Source organism: Vanellus vanellus (genome assembly GCF_965231255.1).
Source record: "Vanellus vanellus genome assembly, chromosome: 21".
Taxonomy (NCBI): domain Eukaryota; kingdom Metazoa; phylum Chordata; class Aves; order Charadriiformes; family Charadriidae; genus Vanellus; species Vanellus vanellus.
The window spans coordinates 1,328,510-1,342,614 of record NC_138926.1 but is presented as its reverse complement, the minus strand read 5'-3'; positions in this window follow the sequence as shown (position 1 = coordinate 1,342,614).

The window sequence follows — 14,105 nt, the reverse complement described above, 5'->3', positions numbered from 1 at the left end:
CCCCAAAAAATAAAATATAAACCCAACAGGGGAGTGTGTTTGCGGGGGAGGGGGGGGCGGGAATTGGGTGAATCCGAATTTCGGCACAACTTTTGGGGGGGGGGGTGGGGGTGTCGCGCCTCCCAAAGTGCTGACTCGGCGCGTTTGGGCATCTTCCCGCCGCGGAAAAGATTTGGGATCGGGGGGTTGGGGGGGGGGGGGGGGGGGGGGGGGGGGGATTCTCGATGAAACGACAAAAAAACCACCCCAAAAAGTGGGAATTTTCGGGGGCGGGTGTGCAGCTCCGCGCTGGAATTAATGGGGGAATTAATGGGATTTGGGGCAATTTGGGTAAAAAAATATCACTTTTTTTGTGTTTTTTTTTTTTTTTAAATTTTTTTAAATTTTTTTTGATTTTTTTTTGGGGGGGGGGGTGAAAGCGTTCGGAGCAGATGAGCCATTCGGGATTTCTCCGTATTTATTATGATTTTACATTTCCCCCCCCCCCCCCCCCCCTCTTATTTAACTCCCGGCGCTGAGATTCTTCGTTAGGGGCAAAAGTTTAATTGCCGGAGGCTAATTACGGGAGAGGTTTAATTGGGGGGGGAGGGGGGAGGGGGGCGATGCTGTGCGTCCCAAAATGATGATTTTTAAGGCAGTCCGCAGCCCCGAATCCCAAAAAACTGCATCGCGAGGGGGGGGGGGGTGGGGGGGTGTTTCCCTTCTCCCTCTGTCATTTTTTTTTTTTGGGGAGGGGGAAGTGCAGGAAATTTCCTTTTTTGTTTTAGGAAATCGCCTTTTTTTTTTTTTTTAATAAGGAAATTGCCTCTTTTTTAGGAAATTGCCTTTTTTATTTTTTTAGGAAATCGGCTTTTTTTCTTTTTTTTTTTTAAAGAAATCGCTTTTTTTTTTTTTTAAAGGAATTGCCCTCTTTTTGGAAGGAAATCACCTTTTCCTTTAGGAAATTGCCTTTTTTTTTAAGGAAATTATCTTTTTTTTTAAGGAATTGCCTCTTTTTTTAGGAAATTATCTTTTTTTTTTTTAAAGAAATCGCCTTTTTTTAAAGGAATTGCCCTTTTTTATTTGAAGGAAATCGCCTTTTCCTTTAGGAAATTGCCTTTTTTTTTTAAGGAAATTGCCTCTTTTTTTAGGAAATTGCCCTTTTTTATAAGGGAATTGCCTCTTTTTTTAGGACTTATCTTATTTTTAAGGAAATTGCCTCTTTTTTTAGGAAATTAACTTTTTTTTTAAAGAAATCGCCTTTTTTTTAAAGGAATTGCCCTTTTTTATTTGAAGGAAATCGCCTTTTCCTTTAGGAAATTGCTTTTTTTTTAAGGAAATTGCCTCTTCTTTTAGGAACTTATCTTATTTTTTAAGGAAATTGCCTCTTTTTTTAGGAAATTAACTTTTTTCTTAAAGAAATCGCCTTTTTTTTAAAGGAATTGCCCTTTTTTATTTGAAGGAAATCGCCTTTTCCTTTAGGAAATTGCCTTTTTTTTAAGGGAATTGCCTCTTTTTTTAGGAAATTACCTTATTTTTTAAGGGAATTGCCTCTTTTTTTAGGAAATCACCTTTTTTTTTTTAAAGAAATCACCTTTTTTTTTAAAGGAATTGCCCCCTTTTTTTGAAGGAAATCGCCTTTTCCTTTAGGAAATTGCCTTTTTTTTAAGGGAATTGCCTCTTTTTTAGGAACTTATCTTATTTTTAAGGGAATTGCCTCATTTTTTAGGAAATCACCTTTTTTTTTTTAAAGAAATCGCCTTTTTTTTAAAGGAATTGCCCCCTTTTTTGAAGGAAATCGCCTTTTCCTTTAGGAAATTGCCTTTTTTTTTTTTTTAAGGAAATAGCCTTTTTGTAATGGAAATCTTTTTTTTAAGGGAAATCTCCCCCTTTTTGAAGGAAATTGCCGTATTTTTTGATGAAATCAACTTTTAAGGAAATCGCCTTTCTTTTTTTTTGGGAAATCGCCTTTCCTTTTAAGGAAATCGCCTTCTTTTTAAGGAAATTGACTTGTTTTTAAGGAAATCACCTTTTTTTTTTTGAGGAAATTACGTTTTCTTTTAAGGAAATGACCTTTTGTTGATGGAAATCTTTTTTTTTAAGGAAATTTCCCCCTTTTTTAAGGAAATCTCCCCCTATTTTAAGGAAATCGCCTTCTTTTTAAAGGCAATCGCCCTTTTTCTTTAAGGAAATTGCCTTTTTTAAAGGAAATAGCCTTATTTTAATGGAAATCTCCTTTTTAAGGAAATCCCCATTTCTAGGGATATCTCCCCTTTTTTCAGGAAATCTCCCCCCTTTTTTAAGCAAATCTCCTTTTTTAAAGACGTATTTTTAAAGGAAATCTTTTTTCTTAAAGGAAATCTTTTTTCTTAAGGCATTCCCACTTATTTTATAGGAAATCCCCATTTTATTGAGGAAATCCCCTTTTTTTTAAGGAAATCCCCTTTTTTTTTTAAGAAAATCCCCTTTTTTTTAAGGAAATCCACTTTTTTTTAAGGAAATCCACTTTTTTTTAAGGAAATCTTCCTTTTTCTTAAGGAAATCTCCCCCTTCTTTTAAGCAAATCTCCTTTTTTAAGGACGTATTTTTTTAAAGGAATTCCTTTTTTTCTTAAAGGAAATCTCCTTTTCTTAAGGCAATTCCCATTTATTTTAAAGGAAATGGCCATTTTTTTAAGGAAATCCGCTTTTTTTTAAGGAAATCCGCTTTTTTTTTTAAGGAAATCCGCTTTTTTTTTAAAGGAAATCCGCTTTTTTTTTAAGGAAATCCGCTTTTTTTACGGAAATCCGCTTTTTTTTAAGGAAATCCGCTTTTTTTAAGGAATTCCCGGAGAATTCGCCGGAGCCGCACAACTCCCGCCCGATTCCCCATCCCACGTGCCGTCGCGTAACTCCAACCCCCCCCCCCCCCCCCCCCCCCCCCCCCCCCCCCCCCCCCTTAACCCCCCCCCCCAATTTTCACCGCCGCCGAAGAGGGCGGTTAACGAACTCCCCTCTAATTAGCGAAAACCCGAAATTATTTCCCGCCGTCGTTAAGGCGCCGGCTCGAACTCGAAATTCCCAAGGGAGCCGGGTGATGCCGCCGCTAATCCCGCCGGGGAAAACCACGGGGAGGGAGGCGCGATCCCGGCGGGAGGAGGTCGCCTCTGCCCAGCTGTGATTTGCAGCTGTATCAATATATTATTTTATTATTATTATTAATAATAATAATAATTATTATTATTTTTATTTTTTTTTAATTTTTTTTCTGCCGGGCGGCGCTGCTCCGGCGGGACGGCGGCTCTCGGCGGTTAATGAGGCGCAGACGCTCCGAAGGAGCGACGGCGGAAGGAGGCTCGGGAAGAGGACGAGGCTCAGCCAAAAATCCGTTTTAGGGCTTTTGGCCCTGTGTTACGATTTCCGATTTCCTTTGGGCTTTTGGCTTCTCTTCCTTCAAATTTAATTTTAATTTGAGTTGAGTTTTAAGTTTATTTTTAAATTTAGTTTTATTTTTCATTTAATTTTATTTTTTCATTTATTTTTATTTTAATTTTATTTTTTCATTAGATTTTAAATTTTTCTTTCTTTTCTCTTTTCTTTTTCTTTTCTTTTCTTTTCTTTTCTTTTCTTTTCTTTTCTTTTCTTTTCTTTTCTTTTCTTTTCTTTTCTTTTCTTTTCTTTTTCTTTTCTTTTCTTTTCTTTTCCTTTTCCTTTTCCTTTTCCTTTTCCTTTTCCTTTTCCTTTTCCTTTTTCCTTTTCCTTTTCTTTTTCTTTTTCTTTTTTTTTCTTTTTCTTTTTCTTTTTCTTTTTCTTTTTCTTTTTCTTTTTCTTTTTCTTTTTCTTTTTCTTTTTCTTTTTCTTTTCTTTTCTTTTTCTTTCTTTTCCTTTTCCTTTTCCTTTTCCTTTTCCTTTTCCTTTTCCTTTTCCTTTTCCTTTTCCTTTTCCTTTTCCTTTTCCTTTTCCTTTTCCTTTTCCTTTTCCTTTTCCTTTTCCTTTTCCTTTTTCCTTTTCTTTTCTTTCTTTTTCTTTTTCTTTCTTTTTTCTTTTTCTTTCTTTTCTTTCTTTTCTCTTTTCTCTTTTCTCTTTCTCTTTTCTCTTTTCTCTTTTCTCTTTTCTCTTTTCTCTTTTTCTCTTTTCTCTTTTCTCTTCTCTCTTCTCTCTTCTCTCTTTCTTTTCACTTTCCCCATTCCCTTTTTTTCTCTTCTCCTTTTTTCTTTTTTTTTTTCATCGTTCTTTTTGCCTCTTTTTTCTCCCCCCCTCCCCCCCTTCCTTTGGGCAGCGGGGCCGGGCTGTCCCCGTACGGAGCTCCTCCGTGGCCCCGGGAAGCCCCTCCGGGCAGTGGATTTTATCAGCCCCTTGAGCGCCTCCTAATAAATAATTATTAATTAATAAATACGAATCGTTATTAATAATTATTATAAATAATCCTCCTCATCCGCTTTGAATAAAATTAATTAAAAAAAACCCCCAAAACAACCCCCCAAATCTGGATTCTGAGTACATTAACTTTGCTGGAGGAGTTAAAAAAAAAAAATAAAATAGCAAAAATAACTAAATAAATCGACAACCAAATAAATACAATTTTATTCTTCTTTATTATCTCAATTCCCCCCCCCCCAAAATCCCATTTATCTAAAATGCCCCGGGAAAAAAGGTCTTTTAACGGGGTTGCGCGCCGAAATTGCTTTCTTCGTACCGCCGTTGCCAGATCTGCCATCTCGTAACGCCGGCAATTAATTAATTGCCCCGAAAAAACAATAAATAAATTTATATTTCTATTAAAAATTAAGTGGGGCGATTTTGCCGGGCGTTGACAGACGGCGGCCGCCTCTTCGTTTCTGGCGCGCGTTTTAACCTTTAAAAAAGAAATAAATAGGTCATAAAGAATAACATAACGATAAAATAATGTGTAAAAATAGAATAAGTAATATAATATATCGTATAATGGAATAATACAATCGAGAATAGAATAATACAATCGAGAATAGAATAATATAATAGATAATATGGTGACATAATAGATAATATAATGAGATAATAGATAATATAGTGATATAATAGATAATATAATGAGATAATAAATAATACAATAATATAAGAAATAATAAAATTAGTTAAATAATGAACGTCAATACCAAATAATAATAACAAAAATCAAATAATAAGAAGAAATAAAGAATAAACGCCATCGCTGGGTTATTTTCCCGCAAGGATGCGGCGTGGCGTGAACCGGGTTAAAATAAATCGGGATCAACCCCCTGATTTTCCGGCGGGATTTTAACTGGATTTCATCCGCTCGGCCAATTTTGGGGCAGCGGAGGCAATTTTGGGGGGATACTCCTCCGATTTTAGTAACGCTGGTCCAGTTTTAGTAATTCTCCTCCAGTTTTGGGGACGCTCCTCCAATTTTGGGGACGCTCCTCCAGTTTTGGGGACGGTGGTGCAATTTTGGGGATGCTCGGCCAATTTTGGGGATGCTCGGCCAATTTGGGGGATGCTGATGGGATTTCAGGGATGCCGGAGCAATTTTGGGGCTGTTTGTCCAATTTATGGATTCTGGTTGAATTTTATCATTGATGGTGCAATTTTGGGGGATGTTGGTGGAATTTTGGAGATGGTGGTGGAATTTGGGGGATGGTGGTGGAATTTTAGGGCTGCTCGTCCAATCCGGGGGACGCTGGTGTGATTTCCGTGACGCTCGTCCAATTTTGGGGATGGTAGTGCAATTTTGGGGATGGTATTGCAGTTTTGGGGATGCTGGGGCAGTTTTGGGAATGCTGGGGCAGTTTTGGGAATGCTGGGGCAGTTTTGGGAATGCTGGGGCAATTTGGGGGACGGTGGTGTGATTTCGGGGCTGCTCGTCCAACTTTGTGAATGGTGGTGCATTTTTGGGGATGCTTGCGCCGTTTTTGGGGACGGCAGTGCAATTACGGTAATGCTCATCCAATTTTGGGGACGCGGCAATTCCAAGGGTGCTGGTGTGATTTTAGGGATGCTGGTGCAATTTTGGGGACGCTGGTGGGATTTCGGTGATGCTCATCCAGTTTTGGGGATGGCGGTGGAATTTGGGAGGTGCTTGTCCAGTTTCGGTGATGTTCCTGCAATTTTGGGGATGGCGGTGCCGTTTTGAGGGATGCTGGTGGAATTTTGGGGATGCTCGTCCAATTTTGGGGATGGCGGTGCAATTTTGGGGATGGTGGTGCAATTTTGGGGATGGCGGTGCCGTTTTGAGGGATGCTGGTGCCATTCTTGGGATGTTGATGTGATTTTAGGGCTGCTGGTGCACTTTTGGGGCTGTTTGTCCAATTTATGGATTCTGGTTGAATTTTTATCATTGATGGTGCAATTTTGGGGATGTTGGTGGAATTTTGGGGATGCTCATCCAATCTTGGGTTTGCTGGTGTGATTTCGGCAATGCTCATCCAATTTCGGCGATGCTCATCCAATTTCGGGGATGCTCATCCAATTTTGGGGATGCTGGGGCTATTTTAGGAATGCTGCTGCAATTTTAGGAATTTTGGGGATGCTTGTGCCGTTTTTAGGGACGGCGGTGCAATTTGGGGGATGGTGGTCCAATTTTGGGGATGTGGCCATTCTCAGGATGTTGGTGCAATTTTGGGGATGGTGGTGTGATTTCGGTGATGCTCATACAATTTTGGGGATGCTGGTGGAACTTTGGGGGTGCTGCTGGAATTTTGGGGATGCTCCTGCAATTGTGGGGATGGTGGTGCCATTTTGAGGGACGCTGGTGGAATTTTGGGGATGCTGATGTTATTTTAGGGCTGCTGGTGCACTTTTGGGGCTGTTTGTCCAATTTATGGATTCTGGTTGAATTTTTATCATTGGTGGTGCAATTTTGGGGATGCTGGTGGGATTTTAAGGATGCTGGTGCAATTTTTAGGGATGCTCATGCAAATTTTAGGGATGCTGGTGGGATTTTTAGGGATGTTGGTGCAATTTTTAAGGGATGCTCATGCAAATTTTAGGGATGCTGGTGGGATTTTAAGGATGCTGGTGGGATTTTTAGGGATGCCGGTGCAATTTTTAGGGACGCCGGTGCGAATTTTAGTGATGCCGGTGCAATTTTAGGGATTCTTAGCCACTTTTTGTGATGCTGGTGCAATTAAGAGTGATGCTCGTCCACTTTTAGTGATGCTCGTCCGATTTTTGGGACACTGCTGCAACTTTAGGAATGCTGCTGCACTTTTAGGGATGCTCATGCAATTTTGTGGATATTCGTCCAATTTTGGGGCTGCTGGGACAATTTTGGGGTTCCTGGTCCAATTTTAGGGGTGCTGGTGCGCTTTTAGGGATGCTCATGCAATGTTGGTGATTCTCGTGCAATTTTGCGGATATTCGTCCAATTTTGGGGTTCCTGGTCCAATTTTGGTGTTGCTGGTCCAATTTTCGGGATGCTGCTGCTGTTTTAGAGATGCTCATGCAATATTGGCGATGCTCGGGCAATTTTGCAGGTATTCATCCAATTTTGGGGTTCCTGGTCCAATTTTGGGGTGGCTGGTCCATTTTGAGGGATGCTGCTGATGTTTAACGGATGCTCATGCAATTTTGTGGATATTCGTCCAATTTTGTGTTTGCTGGTCCAATTTTGTGGTTTCTGTTCCAATTTTAGGGATGCTGCTGCTGTTTTAGAGATGCTCATGCAATATTGGCGATGCTCGTGCAATTTTCCGGATACTCGTCCAATTTTGGGGTTGCTGGTCCAATTTTGGGGTTCCTGGTCCAATTTTCGGGATGCTGCTGCAGTTGTAGGGATGCTCACGCAATATTGTCGATGCTCGTGCAATTTCGCGGATATTCGTCCAGTTTTGGGGTGGCTGGTCCGATTTTGGGGTGGCTGGTCCAATTTTCAGGATGCTGCTGCAGTTTTTGGGATGCTCGTACGATTTGACCGATTCTCCTCCAGCTTTTGCGTGTGACGCACTCCAAACCAGTCCCCATCACGGGCGCGTTTCCCCATTCCCCATATTTCCGCCACTACCACCAAATCCCGCTGTCGCACCCGCCGCTTTTTATTGAGTCGCCTTTCACTCTTTTTGAGCATTTCCACGTTTTCTCCTTATCCTGAGAGCCGTCGAGGAGTTTTTCCTTCTATTTAACACCACCAATGCCGTTTTAATCCCACCTTAAGCCGCGCTAAATCGTTCCTCTTTACCTAAACAACCTCCAAACCCCCCATTTGTTCCCCCCCACCCCTTAAAATGAACATCCCGAACAACTTCACCGGAGGACCCGGCGAGAATATTTATGCTAAAAACACCGAATCAAGTGATTTCGCGGCATCTTTAATAGCAGAACACCGGGAAGGCGGCCGAGGTTATCGCGAGGCAGCGACGTCGGGGTGGGGGGTGGGGGAGGTGTTTATTTTCCCTGCGACCATTTGTGTTGGGATTTGGCTCCATGGGAGGGGGGAAGCCGGCGAAATTCCGGGATTTACTGGAAGCTTTTTCCCCCCGAATTCATTGCGCTCGGAGCCGGAGCGCTCTCCCACTCCTGTGATGAGTTGAGAAGGGCTTTGGGTCCATCCCCCCCCCTCCAACCCCAACCCCAACCCCAACCCCAACCCCAACCCCAACCCCAACCCTCATTCTTTAACGGATAAATTGCGACGGAGACCGGCACCGAAAGGGGCCGAAACGCACCCAAATCGGCGTCGGGCCCCAAATCAGCCAACCAGACAGAATTCGACCCTTCGTTTCCTGTTCGCCGGCTCGATTTTGCGAGGCCGGAGCCGCTCAACAAACCCCTCTTTGTGCTAATTTAATTAATCGCCGGGGCCGAGGGCAGCGGGGATGAGACGCGCCGGCTATAAATACCTCCTTTTTTTTTTTTTTTTGGGGGGGGGGGGAGGAAGGGAGGGGGATGGATGGTGGCATTTAGCCCAGCGGCTAAAGCTAAATCTAATTAAATTCGATTTGATTCTAATTGGCTTGTAATAATAATTAAAAAAAAGCCGGTGATTTATTGATTTATGACAGAAAGTCGTGGGTGGACTTATTGATTTATCGTCGCAAATTGATTTGTATTACTATAAATAATCATCTATAATTATAAATTATCGGCGGGTTGAGTGGTAGCAGGAAGTAGGAAGTAGGATCGAGTGGGAGAGCGGAGCGAGCGCCGGCCGCGCGGGAAGGAAAAATCGCGGCAACGTCTTCCGCGCGCGGAACTTCCAGGTGGAGATCGTCCCGCTCAGACGCTCCGAAAAAATAACTTTTCCGACGCGAGTCGAGAGGCCCAAGAGCGCCGTAGGACGGCCATTTCCAGGGGGAAAACCACCGCGTGCGTAGGCCGGCGCGCTTCCCGCCAACATCCGAGCTCCGTTCCAGATTCCTGGAAAAATGTTCACCCTGGTGCCATTTTTTATTTTTTTTAATTTTTTTTTTAATTTTTATTTTTTTATTTATTTTTTTGGCTTATAACATGAATTTCAAACGTCCCGTTGGCCGGCGAGGAAAGTCCATAGCGCAGAGGGGACGTCCCCGGAGCTGCAGAAATAGAGTGGAAAATAACTTTCAAACTTGCCGCCGAACAGATTTTAGCTGCAAAAAGGGATTTTTATCTTCCGCGAGAGACGCAAAGTATTTTTCCAGCTGATAAATGGTAGTTTTCAATCAAGAGACTGAGCTGTTTTGGCCAAACTCTTTGAATTTATACTTTACTCGTACGGAATTATTTTAATGTGCGCTAATAACAAGCGGTGATGTGGCTGCAAGGACGGGGATAATCCTAAATCTGAGCTTTTTCGCCCCAAACAGCAAAAATCCCCATTGGGCTCGTTGCCAAAAAAATAAAAAAATTTAAAAAAAAAATCAGCGAACGATAATTTTTTCCAACTATTTTTGCTATTTCGGCGCGCGGAGCGTCACGTCTTTGCCGCCGCTTTGGGTAGGAAAACCCCCAAGCACGCGGCCGGCGGGGCCCAATCCTGCCCGGGGAGCGATACCTTTTATTGATTTATTTTTTTTTACTTTCTGGGGGCAAACTCCTCAAATCAGGGGAAAAATCCCCTCCTTCCCCCTCCCAAATCCCTCTGCGATCCCAAACTCTGGATCTCAGCGGCGTCTTTGAGCCCGCTGTGCTATTAATTAACGGGATTTGCAACTCTTCGCTGAAATCCAAAGCGCTTTTCACCTTTTATTCTCCTCCCTATAAATAACCTAAAATAAGAAAAAAATCATTAATATCGATTATTCGGGCGTCTGCGCTGTCATATTTAACGTTTGTATTTCTGTTCCCTTTAAGGCCGGGGAGCGGTCGCCCGTTTTATTTTCGGGATGCTGGCTCCGTGTCACATGAAACCAAGGGAAATTGTTGGTGAAACGTTATCTCGTCTCAAAATAGCCCCTTTACGGCACGGCTCCGCAATCTCTCGGAGCGGCCGGATCCTGCAACAAGAGCCGGAGGCGGCCGCCGGTCCGGCTCATCCCTTTGGTATATCCCGGGTTTATTTAGATGAGCGACCGCTCGTTGTGCTTCGTGGTGGTCGGGGGTGGTGGTGGTGGTGGTGGTGGTGAAGCCAGCTTGTGCCCGGTTGAGTTTTCCTTATGGATAGCCTGAATCCTTGCGGGAAAAAGCTGGGAATTGAGTATATCCGTGCTTGGCGCTTATTTTTTCCCCTTTGTAGAGGGAGCTGGAGCATCCCTGGTCCAGCCCGGGATGATCCGTGCATCCTTGCCCTGTGCACAGGGAGCCGGAGCATCCCTGGTCCAGCCCAGGATGATCCGTGCATCCTTGCCCTGTGCACAGGGAGCCGGAGCATCCCTGAGCATCCCTGGTCCAGCCTGGGATAATCCATGCATCCTTGCCCTGTGCACAGGGAGCCGGAGCATCCCTGGTCCAGCCTGGGATGATCCGTGCATCCTTGCCCTGTGCACGGGCAGCCGGAGCATCCCTGAGCATCCCTGGTCCAGCTTGGGATAATCCGTGCATCCTTGCCCTGTGCACAGGGAGCTGGAGCATCCCTGGTCCAGCCCGGGATGATCCGTGCATCCTTGCCCTGTGCACGGGCAGCCGGAGCATCCCTGAGCATCCCTGGTCCAGCCCGGGATGATCCCTCATCCCCATCCTCCTCCAGCTCCCAGCGGCTCCTCAGCATCTTTTAATAATTATCCCCTCCTCCTCCGGCAGTTTTCGGGGGAAAAAATTGGGATTTTCCCATAGGAAAAGGCTCTGGAGCCGCCGTGGGGTGGGGTTTGGCATCATCCCGTAGCCGGAGGTGGGGATCGCAGCCGGGTTTTGGGATGCTGTCGGAGAGGGTATGATTTTTTTATCATTACCAGTATGATTTGGGGCATTCATAAAAACCACTGGTTTTTACTGTGTTTTTTTTTTTTTTTATTTTTTTTTGGCTCCGGGGTGGTGTAGCTTGATTGGAAAACATGGATTTTTCCTGTCGCATACTTTAGATTTTTCCAAGCGCCGGTGACGTCCGCCGGGTTGTGCCGTCTGTATTTACACAACTTCATATAAATACTCCACATCCGCTTTTCATCCGGGTTTTCCTGGAATTAAGGGTTTCGCTCGCGCCCAGACTTTCCCGGGAAAAGTTTTTCGCGTCGGCGTTTTGTGTTTTTTTTTTTTTTTTTTTTTTTCCTTAATCTGAAGGGAAAGTTCGGGATGCGCCTCCTCCCCGTCCCTCGCCGCCGGGAGCGGGAATGTTCCTACGCTTGTTTTTTTTTGTCCCAGGGTGAGCGAAATCCTGAAATAATGGAATTTTGATTGGGATGAGGCAGGACTGGGGAGAGGGTTGGATGGGAGGTGCTGAAATAGGGATTGGGAATCCCCGGGGGGGTTTTGCCCCGATGTGGCAGTGGAATGTTTTCCTTTTCTCAGGGGGAGGGGGAAAAAAAAAAAAAGAAAAGGAAAAAAAAATAGGGAAAAAAATGAAAAGGAAAAAAAAATAGGGAAAAAAATGAAAAGGAAAAAAAAATAGGGAAAAAAATGAAAAGGAAAAAAAATAGGGAAAAAAATGAAAAGGAAAAAAATAGGGAAAAAATGAAAAGGAAAAAGAAAACTGGGGGGAAAATGAAAAGGAAAAAGAAAACTGGAAAAAAAAAGTAAAAGGAAAATGGGGAAAAAGGAAATAAAAGGAAAAGGGGAAAGAGAGAAATAAAAGGACAGTGGGAAAAAAGGGAAATTAAAATGGGGAAAAAAGGAAAGGAAAATGGGAAAAAAGGGAAATAAAAGGAAAATGGGAAAAAAAGAAATAAAAGGAAAAATGGGGGGAAACGAAATTAAAGGAAAATGGGAAAAGAAGGAAATAAAAGGAAAAATGGGAAAAAAGGAAATAAAAGGAAACTGGGGAAAAAGGGAAATTAAAATGGGAATAAAAGGGAATGAAAATGGGGAAAAAGGAAATAAAAGGAAAATGGGGAAAAAGGAAATAAAAGGAAAAGGGGAAAGAGGGAAATAAAAGGAAAAGGGGAAAGAGGGAAATAAAAGGAAAAGGGGAAAGAGGGAAATAAAAGGAAAAGGGGAAAGAGGGAAATAAAAGGAAAATGGGAAAAAAGGAAATAAACGGAAAAAGGGGGAAAAGGAAATTAAAATGGGAAAAAAGGTAATAAAAATGGGAAAAAAGGGAAATAAAAGGAACATGGGAAAAAAGGAAATAAAGGAAAATGGGAAAAAAAGGAAATAAAAAGAAAATGAGAAAAAAGGGAAATTAGAATGGGAAAAAAGGGAAATAATGGAAAATGGGGGGGAAAAAGGGAAATAAAAGGAAAATGGGGGAAAAAAAGGGAACTAAAAGGACCCCGACGGAGCGCCCGAATTGACGCAGACGCCCCAAGGAAGGACCTCGTCGGGGCGCCCTCATTAGCGAAGACGCTGGGTGGGTACCCGAAGGAGCAAAGATGCTCCCCGGGCACCCAAATTAAAGACCCCGACGGGGCGCCCTAATTAGCCGTGATCCTCGTAGGGCGCCCTAATGAGCAAAGGCGCTGGCGGGGCACCCTAATTAGCAAAGACCGCGGGACGGAGATACGCATATTGGGGAATATCGTATATATGTATTACATTTATGAGAGGGATGTGTTGGGCAATAGAAATATATGTTATATACATTGTAGATACTATAGATATTATAATATTTTATCTATATTATATACAGATATTATATATTTTATATATTATATACCGTGTATATACCTTTTATATATTATGTACATTTTTAATACATATTATATATCATATACGTTATAAATATATAATATATTATATACATTATATATACGACATCTATAACATATTATATACATTATATATGATATTATATACAATATATAATACATCTATAACATATATGTTATATATATTATATTATTGTATACTATATATGACATCTATAACATATTATATACGTTATATATAGTATATTATTATATACTATATATAATACATCCATAACATATACATTATATATAGTATATTATTATATACTATATATAATACACATATAACACATATATTATTATATCCAATCTATATAACACATATATAGCACACGTTATATGCATTATATATGATATTATTATATCTATAGGGTAACAGAATATATTTTATCTATATATAATCTGGGGGAGTATATCGCAGGAATGTATTGGGGAATCTGATATATTGGGAAATATTATATACGTGTCTCTATCCCTCGATATACATTGGGGAATATCGTACGCCGCTGTCATAGAATCTTAAAGTCACAGGATATTCCCCGATATGTGTTGAGGAACGTTCGATAATATTATATCGTATTCCCCCTACGCGTGTATATATAGATCTCGGGGAACGGAATGTATATTTTGCATAGATTTGCGTGTGAGTAATATTGGGGAATACAATATATCCTATATCCTATATTATATAGGATTTATTAAATATTGAATATTATATGTTATATATCATATACGACGTAGTGTATATAATATTTAATAATATATCATATAAAATATAGCATATATTATATTATATACATTGAGGAATATTAACTAATAGAGAACCTATCACATATAATATATAGCATATGGCATATAATATACAGTATATAGTACATAGTATGTAATATACAATACACAATATAAAATATACAGTATATAATATGATATATGATATGATATATGATATATGATATAT